Consider the following 6,219-nt stretch of genomic DNA (forward strand, 5'->3'; position numbering starts at 1 on the left):
AAATACGACAGTAGTGTTGTAGGTACCGTCGTAGTAAACTCAAAAATTAAATTACATAAGTAATAACTCGCGTCATGGTAGATTATTTAACACGTCGTTTTTATTAATTTACCGACGTGGATTTCTGTAATATACATCGGTCATACCGACGTTGATTTTACAATTTAAACGGCGATTTTTTTGTAAGGACCGCCGTTGGTTTTAAAAATTTATTCTATAAATTTGTCGCTTTCATTCATTTTAGGTTTACATTTAGGGTTCCAGGTTCTTCCTCTCTCAGAGACACTGTCTCTCACATCTCAAAGACAATAATTTGGATGTCTTTCTCAAAGAGAAATTGAGCTTACTTGCATCAAATCTATGTCCACAAGAAGAAGCTTGCAACTAGCCTTCTCACTTCCTTGATCAAGCCTGATATAGGACACTTAGTGCTTCCGAATACTCCTTGCTTTCCATCAAAAGAGATGCAAGCCTGGCCTCCACTCGCTGTCGAAGGAAAGTTAGCTTCTCAGGGAAATCTGAAGATCAGATGTGCTGGAATGAAGAAACCTGAAAATCAAAGAAATTTAAAATGAAGGAAATTAATGTTCTGGAATATGTAAATTTTCTTTTTTGGATGACAGATTTAAAAAAAATAAGAGCATAAAAACAACGACTGTTTTTGTATTACTGTTGACGTTTTTCGTCGTCTTAAGTAAGACTAAGACGACGTCATATATTTGTTGAGCGACGTTGATTTGTTTTTTAAACGTCGTTAGGTATAATATAACCGTCGTTGAAAATTGTCTCTCTGATTGCAAATGTGCAACGACGTTAGGTATAATATTTGTAGATACACAAAAGCACACACATCATCAACTTCCAAAAAATTGTCTCTCTGATTGCAAATCTGTGTCATCTGTTAAGATTATGATGTGGAACAGAGTTCAATATGGTAAGATTTCGTAACCCTTGGGATCTCAGAAAAATCTGGTTATGTCGGCGGTTTTCTATATAAACCGTCGTGGTTATTTCAATTCTTGTCATTAAGTAGATCTACCGACGTAGGATAAGAAAATCAAAGAAAAAAATTGTTAACAAAAATTCTTATTAAGACGACGGTTTAAATTAAAGGTACGACGTATAAAATGAATAAATACGACGTTAAATTTTATAGTACGATTTAAAGATAACGTCGTAGAACTATACGATAATGACGTCGATATATTTATATTTTCCGTCGTTGTAAATTAATTTAATACGGCGATATTTTGTATTTTAAAGCCGTGGATTTGTTTGTAATTATATAATGGCGCCTTATACGAAAAAAAAACCTTGTCAGTGTTATTTTATGAGTAAAAAAACGGCGGCTTTTATTGAAATCGTCGTCTTTACTTTCTACGTCGGTCGATTCATAACTTCTGCCGTTCTTTGTTGGCTTTGATTTTACACTGCAGAAATCTGTTTCAAATAGACGTCGGTTGTTTAATTAGGTACGTCGTTGTTTTTGAACAGCCATTTGAATCTCCATTTTTAGTTGTCTAAGGTGGTATAACACGACGGTGTTTTTAGAACTGTCGTCTTTTTAAAAACCACGACGGTTTTCACTTGGACCGTCGTTGTTTTCTGGTCATCTTTTTCACTTTTTGTAGTAGTGATCCCACCATTCTCATGTGCATGCGCGATACATCAATTATAAGCATTTTTTTGCTTTTTGGGTACCCAAGCCACTGTAGGGGGCTTTTATTATGTGAGAATGTGATTATAACCTCCAATGGAGCGTTATTTTATAGTAGGGCGTGGATAATCTCCATTTAGGAGTTGGAACATTTAGAACCCATATATCTATCATGCTGCAGGCATGCCACAGATTAATACATACATGTCAATTAATTTCTGGGACTTTAACCCATACAATTTGCTACGCATTGGGCGTGCACAATATCAATATTGACATGTCAAAGGATTGTCCTTTCGGGACTTCAATCCACATCATTTGCTACGCAACAGGCGTGCATCATATTGATCACTGCTATACCCATATTTTGTTCTTATGGGACTTTAATCTGTGCAGTGTATTATCAATGTATCCAACTTGCAATCTGTAAAATTTGCATTAATAATTCATGGATACATACAAGCCATTCTTTTGGAACGGACTTATCTCCCCATTTGGTTACCTTTCAAGATAAAATATCAAATAAGTATATAAGCATAAAATAACACAAGTATTGCTTACATCCTTAGGTGGGAGAAACTTTTCTCAAGTATCATTCAAGCTTGTATCGGCCCAGTAAATATAATGTAGTGCTTGATGATCTAGTTATATCCTGCAAAAGCAAAAATCACAATTCTTTTCTCTGTCAAAAACAAATAACCCTCAGAGTTAGGATCACTTCATGGATTCTTTCTTCAGATGTTCATTCTAAAGAAATAAAATCCCTTATGAACAGAGAGTTATAAAAAAAAAGAAAAGATACAAAAATTGTGATATTGATTGCAAGGTAAGGTAAGCAATCAAGGAAGGAAGCTGGTGGGAGCAAACAACAAGCTCTCATTTCTCCTAGTCTAGAAGGACCTCAGGAGATTAGAGCATAAGGTCGCCTTCACAGTTTCCTGATGTAGCGGAAACGTGATCAGGGATAGTCTTGCTTCCTGAATGGATGATCAGAGATAGTCTTGCTTCTCGGGCATATTGAGTGCTTACTGATAAGAAAAACAAGTAGATATCGCATCACTAGGTATGGAGAAAACTGGATGTCTTCTGCAAAGAAAATTTCGTTAGTAACACATTTATACACAAATACAATGAATAGGTAGAACCGGTGAATTTCAAATTAACCATAGGAAAAATTGCGAGATTCTCGGGATACTTTTGAAAAAATAGCTCCGTGAAATCCGTAAAGCAAGATCGGCTTTGACGAAAATAATACTTGAAAATGCCGAAAGTGCCGACAGGCATTATTAGAGGCCACGTGAAGTTTTGGACTCTGGGAAAGAAAAAGATAATATGGGGATTCGAGAAGATATTGGGATCCTGGAAATGTTGCCACATTTTCGTCTATAGATATTGCCTTTGCAAAACTTGATTGGAGCAGCTGCGTTTCAACTCAACTTCCTTCATTTTCTGAAACTTTAGTTTTTGTAAGACTTTCTTCGAAACCTTCTTAAAATGGCTTCCTCTTCTTCCTGCCCAAATTATTTCAATTTAAATGATGCTCCCACAACAACCATTGACGCCAAAGTTTGGCGTCCATCCTTTGTATCCCAAAATCGTCATCTCACAGTTAATGATTCTGTGATGATGAATGATGCTACTGCTGTCATAGTAGCTAGGAATTTCATTACTCCAATGGATGAAATATTGTTAACAGGGAGGTCTGAGGAAGAGGCTATTGATGACTCAATGGCTTTTAGCATTCAAATTGCTGCTTCTGTTTCTAACATGGCTGATCGTTTGCGTGCTAGAGCAAACGAGGTTCAGAAGCTAACAACTGAAAATTCGTCTCTTCAAAGAATGCTTCATGAGTCTCAACAGGAGGTTGAGAAACTTAAAGGAGAGAATAATGCCTTGTTGAAACTGGTGAGTTCGTACTCTGTTGATACACTGAGAAGGCTAGACATGCTGCAGGTCTCCAATGAAAGAATTTTGGGAGACCATGAGAGGCTCATGGCTAAGCTTAAGAGGCGTCGTCCTCTTCCTTCAGAGGCTTCCAGAACATAATGTAATTTTATAGATTTTACAGGGCCTGCACCTTCATTGCAGGTGGAAAAATCTATCTGTTATATGCTCCTTTCCTGTTATAATAATTGCGCACATTCTTAAACTTGCACCTGTGGTTTTTACGTCTTTTCAAAATGACGGTTTGGAACCTTGTGCCTTATAGGTTCAAATAACCACATCGACTCTCCCAAATTTCATATTTCAACGCATGTGAGCCCGTAACTTATGGCCTGGGCTAAACACAAACTCATAATTTATTTGCCCTTTTCAAATGGACATGAAATATGGATTGAGTAAAAGCCACGCTAATATCACAATATAGTAGTGAAGAGCATTAACTACTATATACCCACAACTTCAAGTTCAGGATCTCTCATATATTTGGATCCATGGGCTTTCGACCCAGATATAACAAAATATGTGGGGAGCCTCAATTCATCATTTGAAGTTTATACTGATATTATCCATTTCACGGTGTATTCTGAACAACCGGATTCACAAAATATATTTCTTCCTTGAGGTGTCGATTATAACAAAATCGAACTTTATTAAATTCATCATTCTCTTATGCCAAAGAAATATGTGGTGTACCACAATTTGCAATAATACCTCAAGGGTTGTCCATTTAACTGTTGGAACTTTAGGTTCTCAACACTGTTAGATTTTGAACTTCAGGCCAAAATCACATATTCTCATGGTATGGACATTCAATCCCCTTAGATTTTGAACTTCGGGCCAAAATCACATATTCTCATGGTATGGACATTTTTACAATTTTCTGTACATATTTTGGGACTTCAAGTCCTTACATAATTGTCCATATTTTGAGAAACTTAGGCATCTCATTTAATTGCTCATCCATGAGTTTAAGGAACTGCAGGTTCCCTTTTGTATATAGTGACGGTTTACCCAAAATGGTTAATATTTATGCATACGTCACTATTCATGTGTATAGTACTATTCATCAAGTCATGAATACATATATATTCATGTGTGCAGTACATTTGCCAGTACAGTTATTATTCATGTGTACGGCACTTTTAACCAATACGGTACTGTTACATCATCAAGGAACTCTAGGTCCTTATTTACATGTCAAGGATCAAGGATCAAGGATCTTCAAGTCCGATCTCTTGTTTACAAGTATAGTACCGGAGAGACTGCCAGCTCTCATATCAATATCATCATCAAGGATCTTCAAGTCCTGATGTAATTGTATGATGAGGATCAAGGAACTTCTGGTCCTGATCTGCATACTATAAAAACTCATCATACAGCACAATTAATCCATAAAATAAATTGCTGGTAAATAAATTACTGGTATGGACGATAAAACCGCACCATACTTTAAATAAATGTAAATGTGCGGTAAAATAAATTCATAAATTAAATTGCTTGATGTATGGACGTTAATCCCGCACCATACTTTAAATAAAATTAAATGTGCGGTAAAGTAAATTCATAAAGTATGAGGGTTAATTCCACATCATACTTTAAGTAAAAGTAAATTTGCGACAAAGTAAACGTGCTTGTATGGGCACTAATTCTGCTCCATACATAAAAGTAAAGGCGTGAACGATAAACCCGCACCACCCTTTTAAATAAATATTGTTGTATGAATAATAAACCTACATTATACAGTAAATAAATTGTATGGGTAATGAACTTGCACCATACAGTAAATAAAATAGTTGTGGGGATAAAAACCACCACTGAAAATATAGAAGGTGAAACCGTCCATTAAAGCTAATAATAGAATTATTGTATATATAAATTAAAGGCAATTGTTGGTGGGTTATTATCAACACCACGATCAGATAATATTATATTATATTGTTATCGTTTGTGGAAGATAGCACGCTTGTCTCCCCAAATCAAATGTTTTTCTCCTATAATCTGCACACACATGCACCAATATTGATATTAAATAGTATAAAATAATAATAATTGAAAAGATAGGGAGCTTATTTGCTAGCTTCCTTATTTGTCATACGGGGGCTTTTCAAATGGGGAAATGATGGCACATGCCACTTTGTCAAAAGGCTAGAGATAAAAAGATGAAGTAGGTGCCAACACTTGAGTGACCTACACCTAAAGCAATTTGGAATCTAACTTGGTGGGCATGTGCAGCTATCTTTGTGAAAAAAAAAAAAAAAACTTTGGGCATCTACATCCACAAACATTATCTTCTTTCCCTGCCACCCCCTTATAAAATTCAAACCATCAAACCTAGGCAAGTCATAAGAGTCGGCCTCCAGAGCATACTTGAGGAACTACTTATCTGATGGGCCATAATAGATGCAGTCAAACTCAGGATCTATGAAGGGATAGATATGTTGAGCATGATGAATAGTAATAATAATAAATAAACAATATAAAGAAAACAGAGTGCTTATCTCCTGGGTTCATCAAAACATATCCCACGTTGAGAGCTTTTCGTGCTGATAACGTGTTATAAAATGAACTGGAATATGTGCGAATATTGAGCTGCACGTAAAGTAGATGAGACACAGCAT

Source organism: Prunus dulcis, chromosome 1 (assembly GCF_902201215.1).
Source record: "Prunus dulcis chromosome 1, ALMONDv2, whole genome shotgun sequence".
Classification (NCBI taxonomy): Eukaryota; Viridiplantae; Streptophyta; class Magnoliopsida; order Rosales; family Rosaceae; genus Prunus; species Prunus dulcis.